The sequence below is a fragment of the Akebia trifoliata genome, chromosome 1 (assembly GCF_017979445.1).
Source record: "Akebia trifoliata isolate Shusen 1 chromosome 1, ASM1797944v1, whole genome shotgun sequence".
In the NCBI taxonomy this organism is placed as follows: domain Eukaryota; kingdom Viridiplantae; phylum Streptophyta; class Magnoliopsida; order Ranunculales; family Lardizabalaceae; genus Akebia; species Akebia trifoliata.
The window spans coordinates 8,684,675-8,707,657 of NC_141375.1; the positions used below are offsets into that span (position 1 = coordinate 8,684,675).

At 34.7% G+C, this 22,983-nt stretch overlaps 1 long non-coding RNA gene and 1 pseudogene across 4 annotated transcripts; one reads left to right on the plus strand and one right to left on the minus strand.

The window, feature by feature from the left end:
• Nucleotides 1-3,555: 3,555 nt before the first annotated feature.
• Nucleotides 3,556-10,733, minus strand: LOC147410645 (uncharacterized). 3 transcript variants are annotated; one of them, XR_015177290.1, is made up of 7 exons: nt 10,355-10,733; nt 9,162-9,261; nt 8,145-8,203; nt 7,110-7,268; nt 6,676-6,731; nt 4,332-4,424; nt 3,556-4,214 (listed from the first exon to the last, which is right to left on the minus strand). It is a non-coding gene; the product is annotated as an uncharacterized LOC147410645 (long non-coding RNA). The 3 variants fall into 3 exon arrangements; XR_015177292.1 differs by having other exon boundaries at nt 3,562-4,214; nt 5,146-6,731; XR_015177291.1 differs by having other exon boundaries at nt 3,562-4,424; nt 5,146-6,731.
• A 2,591-nt stretch (nt 10,734-13,324) lies between these two features.
• LOC147410646 (ABC transporter C family member 8-like) lies at nt 13,325-21,239 on the plus strand (annotated as a pseudogene). The gene is made up of 12 exons (XR_015177293.1): nt 13,325-13,468; nt 14,423-16,363; nt 16,456-16,776; nt 17,281-17,367; nt 17,470-18,087; nt 18,271-18,435; nt 18,537-18,831; nt 18,914-19,128; nt 19,281-19,586; nt 19,727-19,790; nt 19,887-20,126; nt 20,989-21,239. The product of XR_015177293.1 is annotated as an ABC transporter C family member 8-like (transcript).
• The last annotated feature ends 1,744 nt before the right edge of the window (nt 21,240-22,983 follow it).

Here is a 22,983-nt window from a genome sequence, read left to right on the forward strand (position 1 = left end):
AATTTGAAAGGCCCAAGTTTCAAAGTGAGTTTTCTTAAGCTATGAAAAAGTAGTACTTAATTTTTATATTTCATTTGGTTAAGTTTAATTGTTAAAAATTAGGTTCTAAAGATTATGATCAAAAGTGGGCCCACTTAACTAAATAAAAGATAATTCTAAGAGATAGGATATGTATGGGTCATCCCCTTTCTACTTTATTGATATTTTGTATTTAGTTTAAGGAACCTATCAATAGTAAAAGAAATTGATTAAATCATAAACTTACATTATTTATTTAATTTCTTAAAAATATTTTTAGTAATGCATAAATATTAATTTTTGTAATACATATGCATTTGCACATGCCATTGTAGACGCCCCATTTTTGTACTCGCTTGATTAATCAACTCGTCAACCTGATCGTAACGATTCCCAATGATGGATGATTATTCCAATGTTATATCTGTTATTAGATAAGTTCGGAAATTCAGATGAGGTATCTCAAGTAAACAAAATTCTAGAAACCACGCTACGCTAGGAAAATACGATCCAAAACATAGAAATCATTATTTTTCAAATAAAAAGAAGCTTTACGATAAAAATCACTAAACATGAACAAATTACCAAAATACCCCTAACATAAAAACATCCCTAGAGCCTATATTACGCTTAGAAAAACCCATTTGAATACATAAAACAACAAAATGAAATCAAATAAATCATTCCACCAATTTTCACCAAATTTGACAAAATTACGGAAATGCCCCTCATAAGGGTTCACAATCATTTCACACCAAAATTTCATAAGTGACACAAACCAATAATCCCATCGAATTCTTTAGGAAAAATCGATTCCAAAACATGCCGGAACATCAAAAAACAACTTGAAACTCAAAAGTTCTCTTCGGGGCAAAACGATAATTTTTCAATTTTAAAAGTTTTAAATTTTGAAATTAATAAATAAAACATTAATTAACGTAAATTGAAATCTTAATAAAATTGATTTAAAAATCTGAACCAAGAAAATTAATCAATCAAGACCTCACGCAAAATTGTTGTTGATTGCCCACTTATTTAAGTGGAACCTCCTGATATTTATTAAAAGACCCTTCCATCTAGAGGTCCAAATAATTAGAGATATAATTAGGGGGTTCTCCACAAGACGTAAAAATATATTATTTCATTGTACGCAAAATTAAAAAATCTAATTTCAAAAAAATAAGTTAATCACATAAGACTTAAGTCAAAACCCTAATCTAAAGAAACCTAATCAATCAAATAAGACTTAAGTCAAAATCCTAATTCACCTTATCTAAAAGGAGACCTAGTCAAACCCTAATTCTTCCAAAAAAATCTATAAATATAAAGCCTCCACAACCTAATTTCGCAGGTCAAAATAAATCTTAGAAAAAGTAGGTCAAAAATTCTCTCTACCCTTCTCCAAACCTTGATTTTGAAGTCCCGACTCCCTACCTAATATCAAAGCCCCAACTTTTGCTCAAAAAACCCTTCAAAAATACCTAGAAATCCATCAAAAAATTAGGAAATACTTAGATCTAAGAAGAAGACACCTCAACTTAGAGATCTAAAGCAGATCCAGTAACGGAGGAAAAGCAAGGAATCTCATATGAAGAGTCTCTCCGCCAACTCTGAGGGAACAAATCGTTGCGATGATCTAGGTATACTATTTACTTTTTTTATTTATTTTTTCTAAGCCTTTTTTGCAATGTAATCTTTTTTTGGGAAATAGTAGAGACCGGCGTTTACCGGACGGGATTGGTGCCTAACACCTTCCAACCCCGTAAAATGATCCCTGGACCATAGTTTCTTTTTATTCATAGATTAGTTGTTTTATCTGTTAAAGTCAATATTTGATTTCTAAACCGTAATAACTAAGTGGCGACTCTCAAACCTCAAAAATTAAAAGCGGATCCGCACACCCCGCGGATTAAGGGCGTTTTCAACCACGTACTAGAAATAATAATAATCCTTCACCTTCATCCTTCTTAATCTTAATAGAATGATAGAAATGTGAGTTTGATGGACTAGTTGTTTTCTTCAAACGTGAGTTATTCAAGAGTAGAGATACGAGAATATGTCTCTCTAAAATTATGTGCAATTGTGGTCTCTCCAAATTAGAGGAAAGTAATGTATTTTTAGTGTCTTTGGTTGAGATGGTTCTACAGGGTTTAATGGAGGTATTGTAATGACAAAAATGCTAAGAAAATAAAAAAAATTCAAAGTAAGATCCTTTTTAACTTAATTGAATGTGTTGAAAATGATGACTAACGAACTCCAAAATTTAAAACTAAAATTCAACATTGAAAATTAAATTATTATTATTATTTTTTTATTGTTCTTTTGAAAGTTTTTAGAATTTTGTCCCTTATAACCTTGACCCTCTCTCTCTCTCTCTCTCTCTCTCTCTATATATATATATATATATATATCATCTTCTTTTGAGTTTTGTAATAGGTTGAATTAATGGAGATTAGATTTTAAGAATTTTTATATTTTTCAAGTTATCTTATTTCTTTAAATTTTTTTATTTTTTATTTTTTTTACATTTAATCACGAAGGAAGATGAAAAAATCACTAGTAAAACCTTTAAAACGATAATTTTAGATCGAAGAGCTAGGAGATTTTTGATAAGTTTGTTCGATATGATCAAACCGAACTTGCTTTAGAAATTTTGGTGAGATTTTTGAACTCTCCTTACCAACAATCACCATTTTTTTATGAATACTGATTAGTTTAATTTACGTATTAATATTACATTTTAGATGTTCCCATATGTGCATGATCCACAATGAAACAAATCTTAAAAAAAAAACACTAAAACATTGAAACATCATCAGAATTTTCTAATCTGATCTTTCCTCATCCAGGATTCCTATTGATCCAATTTCAATTGTTAATCAGACTCTTAAAATCATTCTTTGGAGGGAAGCAAATAATCGTTTTGAAGCCTATGAAAATTATTTTCTTGTAAATGAGGACGTATCCCACATTTCTCATAAATTAATAAGAATTTTTTTATAGACAACATGACCCTAGAATATCAATCAATTATTAAGAAAGGGAAGGGTCAGCCCCAGCTTATGAATCAATGATAATTAAATAATATAAAAAAAGCCTCTTAAATAATGGACTGATACAACCGTACTTACTCTATACTCAAATCGGTAATTTTCTGATCCCATTCTGCTCAAACACATGATAAGATTCTTCGCATATGATTTTATATTATTTTTTAAATGGATAGAACATTTATTCCTAATAAATATATGTCTTAAACACTTACAACATTTTAATTAAGTGACCAGTACTCGTTAGTCGTGCTAAGGTGACACAAAAGGAGACACAAAGATAACAAAATGATGTGGTGGCACGCACACACTACAACAAATATGTAAATTAGGAACTCCTACGACAGTATGAAACGGCCTCCTGACCGTCTTTAATCGAGGCGTCGTCCAGCCGTTCTATATTCCAGAATTTGGAACGGTTAATAACCGTTCTAGATCTCTGCATTTGGAACGGCTTAAATCTGTTCCAAATCTGAAAGCACTAGTAAAAAAAATTAACACCTTAGACATCGATTTAAAATCCGATGTCTATAAGAATAATGTTCTAAATCTGGGTCTTAGACATTGGTTACAAACCGAGGTCAAAAGTGGTCATAAACTTTTCTTTTTCTACGCCACCATTAACCGCACTCAAAATTGACACAAATAGAGAAGATTGAGGTTCTCTATCACATTCATTTACACATAAAAAGAGTTACAATTAATTATAATTTAAAAATTACCAAATACTTCACCATCAAAATTACAAAATAGAATCACCACTACCCTCCCCAAAACATTACCATATATACATTACAAATTCTAAGCACTCGCAAAGCACTATTTTGGGAGTTCAATGGTAGTCCAAAAGAGTCTTCCCTGTGAAAAGTTTTCAAAACGACCACAAGGTTTATGAAGTAAAACACATTAAATATCTAACTCCTTTTATGCATCCATAGATCTAATTTGACTACTATTAAAAAAACCAAACAATACAATAGAAGAAATTACGTGCACCTTCAGATTTGGTACACTTCCAAATGTCCAAAGATCAATCTGTGTGTATAAGAATCTAGTAGTAGTTACTTAAAGGCCAAAAAAATATGCACATAAATATTTTGTACATACCTAAGTCCAAGTGACTCAGAAGCGTTGATACCTCAAGGCCTAGCATGTACAACAAACCTTGAATCATATTATGACCGTTCTATGATTTCAGTAAGAAATCTAAAGGGGAAACTCATGCATATAAATATTTTAAGTATTTATGGACATAAGAAATACCTCAAGTGTCTTGCCCAGCTGTGTCCCACTACATGATCAAAAAAAGCAGCAGAGGTGCCTCAATAGAAATCTTTCTTTTTTCCAAAAGTAGTACTGCAATTAGTTCAAACCAACCAAAAAAAACAACTTCTTAATATAATACTAAGAATGATCGAGGGAGACATTTCCAACTTCTAACAAAATTCATGTCCCAATATGTGCGCTTCCCCCACAAAAGTAAGAATCCAACTTATTTTAAGCAAAATCACTTTTACCAAAAGCAAGAAAGTTTATTCATCATATAAAGCATAAGAATGTGAACTGTATTGTTCAACAATACATGCATCTATCTATCACCCCCCCTCAAAAAAAAAAAAAAAAAAAAAACATAGAATGATGTTGCCCTTGGAGAGATCTGGTTGAGCAATATAAGAAAATAACCAAATCAGGAAAACAAATGGCCATCAATTGTTAGACAAGATGAACCAGGGGATCAAAGGTGTGCTTCTACTGATTCAAGTCACATTGATCGCTTCCTCCAAAACAGAAAATGTAGGATGAACCTGGAGATCTAGGGTATGTATGTGCATCTACTGAATCTAGTCACATTGATCGCTTCCTCCAAAACAGAAAATGCGGAGGTAAAAAAAAAAGGTAGGTTTTAGGGTATGTATGTGCCTCTACTGATTCAAGTCGCATTGGCCCCTTCTTCCAAAACAGAAAAATTAGATGGTTCACTGGGTGCAACAAATACCACAATCCTAATTTCTCAAGCCAAACTGTGCAATCCATTAATATCACAGGACCTTTATGTACAATTAAACTAACACTATACCTCCATTATCCTGAAAATTTTGATATGGATCCAGAGGTTCATGCTAGATCATCTCGAAGTTCCTATCCAAACCATAATTGATAGCTCATAAAAACTTGCTGGTATTTCTAAGAAAGGGTCTTCTCAACATGTCCCATCTTCCGATGGAATTTTTGTGCTGCACAAAGGCCCACTCATAAGGACATTAAGTAAAAATATTTATTTCAACTAACCAAACCTAACTCCAGACTTCAATGGTAACTATCAAACCTAGCTCATGTGACCATCTAGGTAGGAACAACTCCAGTGACAGAATGATATCATTCTTGAAAAGAAAAAAAGCATGGATCAAATACCAATTGTTGAAGAAAAGTGAAAACCCAGAAATATTTAATGCAATGCTCACCTTGTCCACAATAAACAGTCTGTGGACATTGTTTACAATATGCCTGCAGTCAAGAGGGTCTTCGCATTCTATGAAGGCCATGTGTCATTCCATCCATCAAAATTGAATTGAGCAATTGGACACAATAAGAAATTTATTTAACTTAGCCCAGATATATGTTAGAAGATATATTGCAGGTGAGTGTGACCTTTCAGTCTCTTCCAAAGAGCATTTCAGTGTTAGAGTATTATGTTAGGATACATCAAAATTTATCCTAATCCTATCTTGGTCTTATCATTATCATGATCATCACAAGAGATGATTTAGTGTATCAGTATGCACCTTATAACAATGCATCCTACCATACTACTCTGACATTCAGCCCACTAGCATGCACCTCAAAACTACAGTAATCAACATTCCTAAGAGCCTCCATGAGTTTCCCTGTGGTGTCATAGATGTATCACTACTCACAAAACAAGTCTCAAGAGGGCCTTCTCCCATACAAACCTCCACACAAAATGTCAATTTGCTTCATTCGTATAGATTGATTGTAATGGTCTCGATGAACCTAAAATGTTCCAACATAAGGACAAATGCCAATCCAAAATCTAACAAACTATTTTAGTCTTGAATTGAGCCTTCTTAAGGTAGAAGATTTTTTAGTGCAAATCTCATGCATAGCGTTTGGACCCATTAACCTTCAAACCACAATTTTGTAGACACACAGGAAAAAAATCAGCTTCATAATTAATTTATAAACAGAGATTCAAATTCCAATTTCCTATTTAGAAGTTATTCCAAATGGTGATGACTCACTGCAGAGTTGGAATCCCCAACATTATCTACATACATACAATGTGCTTCCATATGCAATCCACTTTTCTTTTTTTGGATAAATATATGCAATCCACTTTCTTTCCTTCATTTTACTTTTTTGAGTGAAATGAATTAGAGGGCGACGCAAGTAAATCTTTAAACATGCAAAATTCTTTTTGTCACGAAATTCACCCCCATTTTATATTACGATGGTGATTATTCAATAATTAATGATTTATCGACAAGAAAAAATACAAAGAAAGCTATGTAAGAAGTTGGCACTCCTACAAAATAATTTACAATGGAAAATTCCAAGCTTCTAGCCATGTACTCGCACTGAAACATACCTGCTGGAGTGCATATTCAGCAATAGGTCTCACATCCCTCGCACCTTGGTAGTCAACTGGAGGTTTACCAAGTGCAAACACGTTTATTGTCAGAAATCCTCTAATACCATACTCTTGTATAAATCGGTATATATAACATTAGATATAACGAACAGAACGGTCGAAGCAATCACCTAAAACCTGAATTATTAAAAGAAAAAAAAAAAGATAAAGACAAAAAGAGTTCCAATTGAATATTATATTATAATATGGAAAGAACATCTTATGACAAGTAATGTGTTGGACCTCCTTTTATACAGACCCAAGATATTCTACAGTATATATAGTAAAGAAAAACATCTAAGACAACTAATTCTTATGAATGTTATAATTCCAAATAAAATCTTGTGTTGGATTCAAACTTTGATCTAGAGATTGCATTATAGTTTTCAAACCTGAGCAAGTGATTGATGAGCATCGGCGTCAAGAGCTGCCACGGTAACAACTCCCTTCAACACAGTAGCTGCCTTTTCCCATATAGGTGTCAAAGCTTGACAATGACTACACCAAGGTGCGAAAAACTCAACAAGAACAATTCCATTCGTGTTCAGAACCTGCCACCAGACCCAAGGTAGATAAAGCTATTATCTAACCTCAAAAATATGATGTGTGGTTATGTGAAGAATCCTCAATAACCTCAAAAATGTCACATACTATGGGATTCAACTATTTATTTAATATCTTAAATATGATAATATAATAAGTTACCCTATAGTACACTCAAATGAAAGCTGAAACACTCCTAGACAGTAGTGGTAGTGCTGAGGATCAACTATTTGCAGACTAAGATAACATTCTAAGTTGTACTTCTAGATTCTTTGTTACAAATTCCAACAGAATAATGTTGAAGTGACCTCAAGATTGTACCTCATATCGCACATCTTGTCTTGAAAGTGTGTAGAAATCATAGATGCTTTTCATCAAGATATGAGTCAAAAAATATCTATGGTTCCTACACATTTTTACGTCAAGATGTGCGATATGAGTTCCAATCTTAAGGTCACTCCAGCACGACTCATTCCAACAAACTGGTAAAGGTTTGAAAACCTAATATGATGCATTGTGTCTTTCTGAAAAACAGGGCCATGACATACATCCCACTGTTTTTGTAATTAGTTAAATTCTAACACATTATTGTTCTATAAAATGCAAAATTGAAGTTACAATTTGAACTTCATTTTTAGTTCAAATTGAATTTACAGTATAATTGAATCGTTGAATTGGAACCATAGAAACCATCCTTAGATCTGTGACATGCAGGAATTGGATGCTACTTGTAAATAATTTCCTTCAGAATAGAATATTAAAAGCAAATGTCATAATATATGTTTCATAAAATGTGCTACTATACTCTTTGTAAGAGGCAAGTGGGAAAAAAATTAGAATCTATTGGTGATGTTTGTCTTCTGAAAGTCATGGCAGTCACATACCTTCCAATAACCTTAGCAGGGCCTAACTTTGCAAGAGCACGCTCAACTTCTTCACTAACCTGTTTTGCATTCAATGAATCAGTCTTCATTATTTTCTACTATAGAATCAGTCTTCATTCAATTGTAAACAGTCTGTCATACAAGCATAAAAAACATATACACCCTTATAGGTACATTAGACAAGAAGAAAAAAAAAAACTTCCTTAGCTACATAGTTCTGAAGCATGAATTGTCAGAAAAAAGAAAGCAACTTATAGTAAATTATGCATAATGAGCAATACCCATTTTCACATGAACATTAAAAGACTTAAGAGGCACATCATTAAGCTGGACCAAACCATCTACATCTTTGGAGGGTAAAGTTTTGAGCCTCACAAAGGAGATTTACGATCGGAGGAGCAGCCTAGGATTTTTGTTGGGTTATAATGTAATGGGTTCACATGCAAGAACAAGGGTGGTAGTCGTATTATCTATTGTATGAAGTTTATTGGGACTTTTTTTTATATAGGAATTAATGGCATGCAAGAGATGTGATCTAAAACTATTGAATTGTTCAGATCCAACCTCGGGGTATAATTGATTATCCGAGTGTCCAATGGAGAGAGAGAGAGAGAGAGTGTGTGTGTGTGTACCATGGAGCCCCAACGAAATCTGAGATTCCAGGTTTAGAGTTGGGGATGTATGGATACACATCCCTCGTATCGGTACTAACCAAAATAGGGATAAAGACTCTTCCCAAATGCAGAAAATGAGAGAGTTAAGAACTACTATCCTTGGAGAAATATTCACAACTATTATTGAGCATAATAGGGAATTGGTGAGGGGATGGATCATTATATTCCCCTTATCCATTGGACTAAAAATAATGAAGTTCACTCTCTTGGTGAGGGGATGTATTATATACTAAGGTGTATACCGATATATATCCATTTCATGATCTTAATGAAGATAAAGATTGTCTTTGGTATTTGAGAAAAAGATTAAGATTATATTAGAATTATAATTGGTAGATCTTACCTCTAATACTCAATGAGTCATGAATCAAGAAATGGGATGACATTGTCCATTAAGGATATCGTTACCCCATACAAATTGGTCGACAAAGGATCAACTTTTTCTGTCTCCATTCGAAAGAAAGCTATAGATTAGAAAGTTATAATCATTCGATCGAAACTATTTTGTTTCTAATTAAGAAAATTGTTACACATAAAGCAAGGTTGAATCCACACACCCATGCATCCTCACCCAAATAATTTTTTTTTTAAATAAAATTTGAACAAAGTATCTTGCAAATGTCTCACATGTGGTCCTGAAGCATAGACCACGAAACAGAAACAAAAGATGCTTGGTAAACTTTGGTGGTTCCAAACACACATGTCTTTTTAGCCCTCCCTTCTAGATATTTTTTACGGTGGATGCGGCTTGGTAACGTCTTTTTCCTCACTATGCTAGTAAGGAAAGGGTTTCTGTTTTCCAAATGATAGGATCGAAAAAGTGGGTCCATCCCAAGTGGTCCACGTTTCCTCCTTTCGATAACTGTGTTCTTAGATTCTTTCAGGATAGCGCGTTTATGACGTAAAATAGTAGGCCCATGTTTTGTGGAATAAATATTATTTATATTGAAAGCTTACTAACAAAGGAATGAATGGAGTACACTTCGATAATCAAATGATTTTACACTTACTTGAATAAAACTGAAAAAATCGATCGAGAAGCTAAAATGAAATTTGATCAAGAAGAAATTAAGAATTCAGCAGATATAGGGAACAATATTTTCACTAAATCCCACAATTCTCAATGAACTTGGCTCACAGATTTGCTTTCCTTAACCATTACATCTAATCTAGTTTGGCCTCATCAAATCCTTTCGACTCATATTTGCTTTTTAGGTGAGTTTTAATACATTTAGAGCCTTGTTGACATTTGTGCTGCTGATCAACTAAAGGAGAATGGGATCGAAGAAAATTGAACAAAGAGAACAGGACATAGTCAAATGTCAGCTAAATCAACGGTTAAAGAGTTGAATAAGATTATTGTTAATCACGAACTTAAGAATCCAGATCTAAAAAAATCGATCGAGAAGCTGTTTGGTTGCAGATGGAGACGGCTGAAGAGCTCAAGCTCGTGTTTAATTACATCTAAAAATCTAAATTTTCAATCCAAATCCCTAATAAAATTTATATAAAGAAAAGAGGGATTAGAGAGAGTACCTAGCCCGAGAGATCGATCAAGCGAGCGACTGAGCGAGAGAGAGAGATGAGATCGAGGAAGAGCGACTGAGATCGAGCGAGCGACTGAGCGAGAGAGAGATGAGATCGAGGGAGAACGACCGAGAGAGAGATGAGACCCAGAGAGACGATCGAGAAAGAGAGAGAGAAGAGCGACAGAGATCGGGAGAGAGAGACGACTGAGAGAGAAGCGATCGGGAGAGACGACTGACAGATTTTCGTTCCAACTAAAAAGACGGATATCGGGTCGGATAAAATGCCGATAAAACGGTTTTTAAATGTAAGACGGTTTAAACCCGTTTTTAATTAGAAACGGATAAAATCCGTTTTATAATTTTGTTCCTGATTCACTATTTTCTTGTAGTGACATTACTGTAGATGTTTTTCCATGAGATTCGAGTAAAAAACATCTACAGTTATGTGCGCGCCACCACATCATTTGTGTCACCTTTGTGTTTCCATTTGTGTCACTCCAGCATTTTCCTTTCAATAATGAAAAAACATTATGATTCTTACTCACTTTCACACTAAAAATGTGATATGATATGAGGTCACTCCAGCATCATTCATTCAAATTTCCCAATTACCTCGACTTCAAAGAATCCTTTTGGATAGAGTCATGCTGGGGTCACACAAAGGGAGACACAAGAGTGACAAAAACTCGTGATGTCGTGCATATTACTGTAGATGCTTTTTCCACGAGATATGAGTAAAAAGCATTTACGGTTATGTGCGCGCCACCACATCATTTTTATCACCTTTGTAGCTCCATTTGTGTCATTCCAGCATTTTTCTTTTGGATATTGTTGCCGACAGTAAGTTCTAAGGAAGATGGAGACGGAGAGGGAGAGAGAGAGAGAGAGGTTGATCTTTCTAGACTTTCAAGTTGCTGAGTTGATTCAATGAATTTGGTTACATGAGTTTCAAAGTCAAGTCACTTCAAACTCCCAACTGGTCGAATCATCTCAGCTGTGTTTTGAGTTGACTCGACTCGGCAAGTTTACAAATTTTGTTGTCACCATTAGAGTGAGATGTGGTCATGTTTGGTATACTAAGATACATGCATGTAAGTGTGGTATACTAAGATACATGCATGTAAGACCAATAAGAAAACTACATAAAAATATCTTTGACGTAATAGATGAGAAGAATTTTTTTGTCGTAAATATATTATTTATTTGTCTTTTATTAAAAAGTCAAGAACACGGTGTTCTATTAATTTATACAAAGACGTAATAGATGGGAAGAATTTTGTTTGTCCTAAAATATTATTTATTTATTTATATGTTTTCTTTCTCAGATTCTAAAAACTAACACAAACGAATAGATCGAACAGTAAGACAGACGTGTCATTGGTTAAGTTCATGTGCATACTGTACTGCACATGATCAATGTGATGTGCTATTGAAAAGATTACAATGCGCCTGATATAATTATATTATGGGTTGGGATATGGTGACAATCCTTATTTGATCATTTGATTAGAAACTTTCTAACCCCTATCAAAAGTGATTTATAAGTTGAAGAATTATCTATCGTTAATTTTTATCATTAAATTGTAAATAACTTTTGATGGGATTAGAAATTTCAAAATAAGTTGATATTTTGTGAAGATGACCTCCTTACCATACTAGCAAAGTTGTATGTGTTGTATTCGATGGTTATTTCATGAAAACAACAAATAAATAATATGTTTCTAAATTATAAAATCTTTTAGGTATTAATACTGCTTGATTTTGAGTTTGATGTGCAATTCAAGGATAGTATATATATATCTGCATCATCCTCAAATCAAGTTGGTCACTTTGTCAAGTTAACTCCAAAATATGTAGGATCAGATAGATACCCAACCTAATTATGTGGCTATCATTAAATGGATTCCTGAAAGCCAATTTGGGTGAGTCAAATAAATGTTTTTTAGTAAGACTTATATTTAATTTGTTCGATAACAGGCCAATCTCCTTGAATGATATCAATAAAACAAAAATAAAAAATAAAAAATAAAAAAAACAGAGAGGATAATACTGAAATTACATTGAAATGTACATCGTGGGTGGACGTGAATGTGGGTCAGAACCAAAGATGATTTCATCGAGATCTCATTTTTTCTCGATGAAAAGTATCTATAACACATCCACATCAGAAATGTCCCCCACAATGTATTTTTCAATGTTACTCTAGCCCGACTCAAACAAAATTAAAAAAATGCTCAAACTATACGTCTAGATCCTCCAAAGCTTGGACCACCAAACATTGACAAATCAATTCATTAGAAAGAATATGTCGGGTGATATTTTCCTTCCATGGGGATGACATGGTTAGAAATCTACGACACACATTTCACATACGAATCCTATTTATAAAATTTTGAAACACCCAGTATTACCCACATTAAGTCCAGATTTATTAGGACATATATGCTGTGTTTAGATTGAGAGAAATTGAGATAAGAGAAGAGAAAATAAATGAGTTTCTCTCTATTTCTCTAAGTGGAGAGAGAAGAGAAAAGAATTGAAAAAAAAAAAAGATGAGTTTTCTTTCTCTTCAAAAATAAAGAGAAGAGGGGAGGAACTCTTTTAAAATATTTTAATAATTCCAACTCTACCCTTAAATCTCTTTTAAGATATTTCAAAATTTCAAAGTAGTCGTACTTAGTGTAGGTTCATCACTCAGAGAACTTCAAAGAGTTAATTAATTTACGCAGAAATAATAATTATTTAGTCATGAAGTAAATTGGTGGGGTTGAGTATTCCTTCGTGTGCCCCTCCTCTCATATCCACAACTTTCCCAATGACATATTCTTCAATTCCACTTGGTGTCAACTCAGCTAAATGAGTCAACTCGGGATCTGGCCACCGAGTTGATTCTACAAAACATGACTTTATAAGCTAATTAAAACCATGTGTAAAGGGTAGTTATGTACTTAGCATCATGCAAATCCTATCGCACACATGCAAACAAAGGTCCCATCGTCTTCACATCCAGAAGAAAGGCAAATGTCGAAGTCTTTTTTATAGTGCTTGTGCTGCTCACAAGTGAGAACCAAATTATTGGACAGAAGTATTGCAAAGATGACTTTCTTGGAGAGATCCCAAGGTACCCATTTCTTAATTTTCCATATAATTCATTTTTGTTCATCTATCTTCATTTTCATTTTTGTTTTTATTTTTAATACGACCACCATTAGTCTCAGTTGTACTATGATGGTTTTGGTTATGTTTTCTTTGATTTTGTGAGGAGTTTCATTAGCTCTTGTTCTTTTCCTGCTATTATAGATACTTCTGTATTAGTTTTCTTTTATTTTTTGTTCTTAGATCTTTTGTGTGAAGTTATTGTAGTTTCAGTCCATTATTTTTTTTGTTTTTTTGTTTTTTTGTTTTTTTGTTTTAGAGAGAGAGAATCACACAAACAGATATCAACTTTTCAAAAATTATGGAAACAGTGGTGGAAAAATTACAAGATGGGTATATTCCCATTTTCGTAAATAACTTTTTATTTTTATTTTTTATGAAAATATGTAGTGGCAAATTCAATGCATAAAAAAGTGGTTAATTTGTTTTTATATATATATATATATATATATAATAAAAATGCAATGAATTCGTTTTTTTTTTTTTTTTTTTTTAAAGCAGTGAAATTCAAACTTATTTTAAATCAAGACATAACGTTTGATCTAGGTATATTATTATACATGCTTTCAGGTAGATCACATATGAAGCATTTTAAATTTTTTTTTCCTTCAAAGTTATTTTAATAGTTTTTTACCACCATTTTCTATTTTAATTTCAAGTCCAAAAACACTTTTGCCACTTTACTCTTTTTCATAAAAAAAATAATTATTTCCAAAAAGGGGTATATACCGTTTGATTAATTATTATTTTTCACATAAGTACAATGTTTTTTTTTCTTAAAACCCTTCTTATTGATGATGTCGCATAGATTTAGTTCCTCATGAAATAGTTGAAGCTCTCTTTTTTTATGGTATTTGTGATGGACTATGATGGTTCTAATTCTTATTCATTTTCTCTTATCTTTTGTATGTATTTGTAGGGATATCTGGGATTTGTGAAGGAGTTTTCGATTTGCAATCTTCATGCACTCAAAGAATTATAATTGATGGTTTAAATCTTCTGTTCGTCGTCGTTTTCTTTCTATTTTTGCTCGTAGGTTCTGTTAGAAAACATTGTATTGGTGATAACAGAGGAAAGGATTGGGTTTTTATAGTTGTTTCAGTCTGTTGTGCTGCTACTGGCATTGCACATTTTATTATTTGTTTACTAGATTTATTCGCGAAGAATGGATCGAGACAGTTGAGTTGGGTCATTTACTTTGTTCGAGGATTGATTTGGATTTCTTTATCAGTTTCTCTGATTTTTCAAAGGACCAAATGGGTGAGAATTTTGGTATTGGTCTGGTGGGTCTCCTTCTCTTTAGTGGCTTCTGCACTAAATGTGGAAACCTTAGTGAAACAACATACAATTGGAATTCTTGATTTGGTTTCATGGTTTGTAAACTTGTTGCTTCTCTTTTGTGCTTTCAAACTCTTCAGACACCTAAATTCTCAGAACCCACCAGACTCAAATTTGTCTGAACCTCTGCTGACCGCGAAAGGTGCAAAAGGTCGATCAGAATTGAGCAAGTCCAATTTCATTAGCCGATTAATATTTTCTTGGCTGAATCCCTTACTATGTTTAGGTTACTCGAAGCCATTAGACCTTGATGACATCCCTTCTCTAGTTCCCGAGGATGAAGCACTAAGTGCTTATCAGGCCTTTAATCATGCGTGGGATCTTCTCAACACTAAGAAGAGCTCGGATAACACCGAAAACTTAGTTATATGGGCATTAGCTAAAGTTTACTTGAAAGATATGATAGTAGTAGGAATCAATGCGTTTCTTAGGACTATCTCTGTTGTAGTTGCTCCATTGTTACTCTATGCATTTGTTCGGTATTCAACTCGCAAGGAGAAAAAATTATATGAAGGACTATTACTAGTTGGATTATTGGTTGTGGTAAAGGTCGTGGAGTCTTTTTCTCAGAGGCATTGTTTTTTCAACGCACGAAGGTCAGGCATGAAAATGAGATCAGCTCTGATGGTGGCCATCTATCAAAAACAGCTCAGCTTTCCAGCTTGGTAGAATCAGACACTCGACGGGGGAGATCGTGAATTACATTGCAGTTGATGCATATCGTATGGGAGAATTCCCATTTTGGTTTCATTTAGCGTGGAATTACGTAGTTCAGTTGTTCCTTGCCATTGCTGTACTAGTTGGGATCGTTGGTGTGGGGGCTCTTCCGGGTTTAGTCCCTCTGTTCATATGTGGGCTTTTAAATGTTCCTTTTGCAAAGATGCTTCAAAATTGTCAATCTGAATTCATGGGTGCCCAAGACAAAAGATTAAGAGCCACATCTGAGGTCTTAAACAACATGAAGATCATCAAATTACAGTCATGGGAAGAGAAATTTAAGAACTTGATTGACACGTTGCGGGATAACGAATTCAAATGGTTGGCCAAATCACAAATTATGAAGTCATATGGCACTGCATTATACTGGATGTCTCCTACATTGATCTCTTCAGTGGTCTTCTTAGGGTGCGTCCTTACGGGAAGTGCCCCTTTGGATGCTAGCACCATTTTTACAATCCTTGCAACCCTGCGGAGCATGGCAGGACCTGTGAGGATGATTCCCGAGGCTCTTTCAATCATGATTCAGGTTAAGGTCTCCTTGGACCGTCTCAATGGTTTTCTGTTGGACGATGAACTCAAGGATGAGAATGTGGGGAAGAGCCCATCACAGGATTCAGGAATCAGTATTAGAATACATGCCGGTGCTTTCGGTTGGGGCGAGGTTGCAGCCGCCCCAACATTGAGAGAAATTGATTTGGAAGTAAAATGGGGACAAAAAATTGCAGTTTGCGGGCCTGTTGGTGCTGGGAAATCATCGCTCTTGTACTCAATACTTGGAGAAATTCCCAAAATCTTAGGATCTGTAAGTCACAAAAGCTATCTACATTATAAAGCTTATATGGTGTATTTGTAATCTAAGTGCACTTACATCTATTTCTTGTTGATTCAATCCAGGTTGATGTGTTTGGGTCCATTGCTTATGTTTCCCAAACATCTTGGATTCAAAGTGGGACAATTCGTGATAACATACTCTTTGGAAATCCAATGGACAAGACAAAATACGAGAAGGCAATAAAAGCATGCGCACTCGATAAGGATATTGATAGCTTCAACCATGGTGACCTCACAGAAATCGGACAGAGAGGGCTCAACATGAGTGGAGGACAGAAACAAAGGCTTCAACTAGCTCGAGCCGTCTACAATGATGCGGACATCTACCTCCTTGATGATCCTTTTAGTGCAGTTGATGCACATACAGCTGCTACCCTTTTCAATGTGAGTAAAGAAGATTAAATCTCATTAGAATGTTGTTGCATGCATATGTGTATACCTGTTAGTAGGTATCGGATCAAAACTGGAAAGAACTATTAGTAAGAAACATGAACATCATTTATCAAGTAATCACTTCAAGGCACAATGAGAATCAGTGTCTATAAGACAATGAAGCCTGGTTGAACACTGCATATTCTCTGAATTAACATTTCTATAGAAGATTCAAAAAATGGATAAACAAATTGTCCCTAACTTGACACATCAAAATCTGGGTTCAACACATTAGTGCAATGCTGGAAAGCTTAGAAATTTTGTACTACTTAAGATTTCTTTTGTTTTTTATATCCATCCCAAAGCCCATAATTTATAAACTTCAATGCATCATTTTTTGGGTTTAAGCAACCCAATCATCAGTTATCAAGGTACAATGGTTGTAATTTCCCTTTGACAACCCAATCATCATTATTCTTTTTTGTAGTTATTGAATATTGCATGAAATAATTGCAGGATTGTGTCATGGCTGCTCTAGAAAAGAAAACTGTCATTCTGGTGACTCATCAAGTCGAGTTTCTTGCTGCAGCTGCTAGAATTCTGGTGATGAGTCTTACAAGGAAACATTTCAGATTTTTGTACTAGTGTGTTCTAATGTGGATTCTTGATGACACATATGAAGATCATAGGTTCTTGCTTTTCCAGGTTATGGAAGGTGGACAAGTTACACAATCAGGAAGTTATGAAGAACTCCTGACGTCCGGGATGGCATTTGAACAGCTAGTGAATGCTCATAAAAATGCAATGACAGTATTGGATCCCGAAAATAATGGACATTGGGGTGAGTCTCATGGAGTAGATGAAGATCGATCAAAGTCTAGGCATTCCTTCCCCGCAAAACAGAACAGTGAGGGGGAGATTTCAATTAAGGATACTTCAGGGATCCAACTAACAGAAGACGAAGAGAAGGAGATTGGAGATGTCGGCTGGAAGCCATTCTACGATTATATCCTCGTCTCAAAGGGATCATTTTTTCTTGGATTGTCTGCAGTAACTCATTCTGCTTTTGTCGCTCTGCAGATTGCTTCAACCTATTGGTTAGCAATAGCTATACAATTTCCTCACATCAGCAGTGGCGTCTTAATTGGAGTTTATGCAGGAATTTCAACTGCTAGTGCAATTTTTGTATATCTAAGGTCCTATTTTGCAGCCCTTCTAGGTTTGAAGGCTTCAAAAGCCTTCTTTTCTGATTTCACCAATTCAGTATTCAAAGCTCCCATGCTCTTCTTCGATTCAACCCCCATCGGAAGGATTTTAACTCGGGTAAGATTATCGTTCCTTTTTTCATGTTTATTTGTTTAGTTGCATCTTATACAATTCTCTATGGATGATAGATGGTGCATCGATGTCCCTCATCTCAATCTAGAACGTTTAGAAAATTCAGTCATACTTACCTTAAAAACTTGTACGCAATGTGCCCATATCTTTGAGATTTCTATGTTGTAGGCGTCATCGGATTTGAGTGTGTTGGACTTCGATATACCTTACTCCATCGCCTTTGTAATAGCTGCTTCAATCGAGGTACTATCAACCATAGTTATCATGGCCTCAGTGACATGGGAGGTTCTCATTGTGGGCATTCTCGCTATCTTAGCTACAAAATATGTTCAGGTAAATCTCAACATTGAGCTTCCTTCTTAAACTCCGTTTTTCTTCTCTAAATCAATAGAAGTATGACCTCATTATCTTATCGTCTTTTTTTTATTGAAAAGGGCTACTATCTAGCTTCTGCAAGGGAGTTAATAAGGATTAACGGAACGACCAAAGCTCCTGTTATGAACTATGCAGCTGAGACATCACTTGGGGTTGTAACTATAAGAGCTTTTTCCATGATGGACCGGTTTTTCCATAACTACCTAAAACTTGTCGACACAGATGCTAAGCTTTTCTATCATTCTAATGCTGCCATCGAGTGGTTAGTTATAAGAGTAGAAGCACTTCAGAATTTGACATTATTCACAGCAGCCCTTCTCCTTGTTTTGCTTCCTCAGGGTACCATTGCTCCAGGTACTCAGGATCATATCAACCATTCATTTTTCTAAGACCTCAAATTTTCTAAAATCTTGAAGAGATGTTAATTGGGTTGCAGGATTTGTGGGGCTTTCCCTATCTTATGCTCTTTCACTGACTACTAGCCAAGTTTTTTTTACTCGTTGGTTCTGCAACTTGGCCAACTACGTTATTTCTGTTGAACGTATAAAACAATTCATGCATATCCCGTCGGAGCCTCCAGCAATTATTGATGAGAAGAGGCCACCACCTTCATGGCCCTCCAAAGGGAGGATATATTTGCAGGATCTTAAGGTGAGGACACTATGACAATTCATCTTTCAAGTATACTTCGAGGCACCCATATCGATACTACATGATACAAGAAGGGTTCATGTCTATGAACATGTCTTGAGTCAATAATAAATCTTGAAGTTTCATTCTTTCTTAATCTCTGATGTTTTCAGATCAAATATCGCCCAAATGCTCCTCTAGTTCTTAAAGGAATCACTTGCACTTTCAAAGAAGGGACTAGAGTTGGAGTTGTCGGAAGAACGGGAAGTGGAAAGACTACACTGATAAGTGCTTTGTTCCGTCTTGTAGACCCCATGAGCGGGAGAATTCTTATCGATGAAATAGATATTTGCTCAATGGGTCTAAGAGATTTGAGATTGAAGCTTAGCATCATTCCTCAAGAACCAACTCTTTTCAAGGGTACGGTTCGAACTAATTTGGATCCTTTAGGCCTCTATTCTGACCAACAAATATGGGAGGTAAGACAAAACTGATTCTAATCTTCTAGTAATCATCACATCTTGTTCTTTAGAAATATTGAAGAGCCATTCAATTCAGATTAATTAAATAGAACAATTAGAAATCCAAATACTGAGAGCCAATCGATTGTTCATTGCAGTCTATAGAGAAATGCCAGCTAAAGACTACCATTAGTAAACTTCCAAACCTTCTTGACTCCTCAGGTGAAATGAATTTTATTAAGCTAGAAAGACAAGTATTTGATCAATCTAAGTATTGTAGGCAGTGTAGTCTCATTCTCATTTGGGTTTGTCCAACAGTAAGTGATGAAGGGGACAATTGGAGTGCTGGGCAGCGCCAATTATTCTGCCTTGGAAGAGTACTACTTAAAAGAAATAGAATTCTTGTTCTAGATGAAGCAACAGCATCAATTGACTCGGCAACAGATGCAATTCTACAGAGAGTTATCAGGCAGGAATTCTCAAACTGCACTGTGATAACTGTAGCTCACAGAGTTCCAACTGTTATAGATAGCGATATGGTCATGGTCCTCTCATATGGTATGATACCTCTCATGATTAATTTTCATTTAAGAATTAATGCAATATTATTACATAAGTATTGGTGTATCAATATACCTCTGTTAATCATAATTATGTCAGAAATGGATTCAGATTTTGTGAGGATGGTCTCCAAAGTATGAACAATTCATAAGAAAATCTAAGAGGATATTCGTGTGGACGTTATAATCGGGAGTAGAATAAGCATAGAGTAACCCACCGTGAGTTGGTCTAGATGTATTCCTCATCCTTACACTGTGCTAGTAACCTACCTCAGCCACCTGTTCCAGAACAACATGCCGACAAAACAACCAATTTTAGCTATACATACGGATTTCAGAACATATCCAATGGAGGTCACCATAAACAAAAATGTTTCATTTTAAACTTGTGCAGATAGAAGGGTTTTCAAATTAAGAACACTTTTGAAGGGTATTCTCAAAAGAAAAATAATTGTGGAGGATACTAACCTCCCAATGAAAGCATGGATCCTAGCATTCCCCTATTTATAGTGGATTTACATAGACTTCTATAATAATAATAAAAATAAAAATAAAAGAACAAAAACAAAAAGAGAAACTCAAACATTGTTGTTAATGTCACGTTGACTCATGCAAGTTGGATAATGTTTTCTAGGGCAATGCACATTTAATCATATCTAGAATACTCATCTATGAACAATTGTGTTTTGTATCCTATCATAGCATCCACCAAGCCATCTATAATCCAAGCAATCTTACAGGTTTAATATCTAGAATACTCAAACAGTGACGGTCCAGAGTCAGATCAGGCAACCCCTAAACCATGATTTTTTATATGCTGTATGTATTGCTGACTATTTATATGGGTGGTGATTTTGCAGGGAAGCTGGTGGAATATGATGAGCCTTCAAAACTTATGGAAACAAATTCCTTCTTCTCTAAACTTGTGGCTGAGTACTGGTCAAGCTGCAAGAAAAATTCCCTGCAAAATCTCAAAAGCTACCAATGAAAGAATAAGTGGAAGAATTAATATTTCCTACTTGTATATTTGCTTTGAATATCGAAGACATGATTTTGGAGGTCAAATTAAAAAACCATGAATAATGAATAATAAGACATTTATTAGCGAATACATTCATGGGGAAAATGCTTAAAGAACTACTCGTCAATGAATTGAGATATGCTTTCAAGGATCTTAAAATCCTAAATGAAAAAATGAAAACGATGACCAATGGAATCATGAATTATTTACATCAGCACGGAAACCCTGAAGTGCATGACATTGAGGATTAGGAATACATATTATAATATTGTTAAGCTATGTTAGTGCAGCCAGACATATGTATTTCTTCGATACCATGATTTTCAGACTCAGTTTTTGGTCTTGCCTTAAAACCCACCAAGACCGAGCTGTCCTAGAAGAATCAGTCAGTCTTGGATGAAGAATGAAAGCCTTCAAAACATAGTTATGAGTTTTAAAATATGGGTTGGGTTTACGATTATGGGTTGAGATCCAAGGTTTCCATAGAATCAAGATAAAGAGTTGATTATGACCAACGAGCCGACAGCTGATGGCCGTTAGGCACTACTCCTAACAAAAAGATCCAATTCAAATTGATATGCACATGGATAAGTGCATCTTAATATTGGGTGTTCTTCTGTTGTGCAACCCGGCGGCTTATGTGCTCAAAATGATCTTCAAGTTACAAGGATGTTGCACTTATCGGTAAACAACCCTAAAACCATTACAGAAATATAGGATGCATTAGAATAAGATGTATTATGATATACTAAATTAATCAACTTCTATCAAAATAGAGTACAACTAGATTAGGTTTCCTTATATTCGATTTTGTTACCATTTAGGATTGCACTCAATGTTCTATATAAACCCTATTAGGGTTCAGTGTAATTCAATCTAGAGAATCAATCCGATTCAATTCTATTTTTATGTAAATCTATTTAGGATTTCATGCATTCAATGTTCTATATAAACCCTATCAAGGTTTAGTGTAATTCCATCTAGCGAATCAATCCAATTCTATTTTTTTACATAAATATATGTATATATGTACATTTAAATATTATTATTTTTATGTTATAAACAGAATTAATAGATTCTCAATCACAAAACCACATTTGATATAGATAATAAAGATTTAAATTCTTAAAATGAATTATATCTAGATGAAGAAAACACCAAAACCAAATGATTAAGCCATGTTTTTGAAAATCCAGCCATGATGACTTATATTTTGGATGAATTAATAAGACCGACGATTCATAGTGCAAATTTTGCTTGGATGCCTCCATGATGGGAATGACTCGCCGTGTCATCTCGCTGTCGGCCTAGTTTTAAAATAGTGTTCTTCTCGACATATGTAGACTACATGATCATGAAAACATAGGATTATCATCTAGAGTCCAAAGCCGAGGAATGATGAGAATTCAATGATAATGGCTTTCTTACCTATTTCAAACCTTGGACAAGAGTCTGGTTAACCAATCATATCCCATTTAGAGTTCTTGAAACCAAATCTCCTTTTGCGAAATTATTTAATAAACCACCTGACTATAGATCACTAAGGAGTGCTTGCTTATAAGTGCTTCCTGTATCTACTGTGTAGATATGTGATTTTCACTAATGAAAACCTCAACACTACGTGGTTTGGAGTTGCCACCATTCTTATTTAGAAATGGGCGTGAATGGTCACCCAATATGGTTTTGTGAAAAATCAGTTTTTATGGCACTTGTAGTAACTCTTGTTCATGGAAAAAGGGGCATGGTCTACCTAGATCTAGGTAAAGGGATTCAGTTAGAGAATGGGGAAGGTGTTGGGTACCCCATTCTCTCCACCCTAATGTGGTTACCTTTT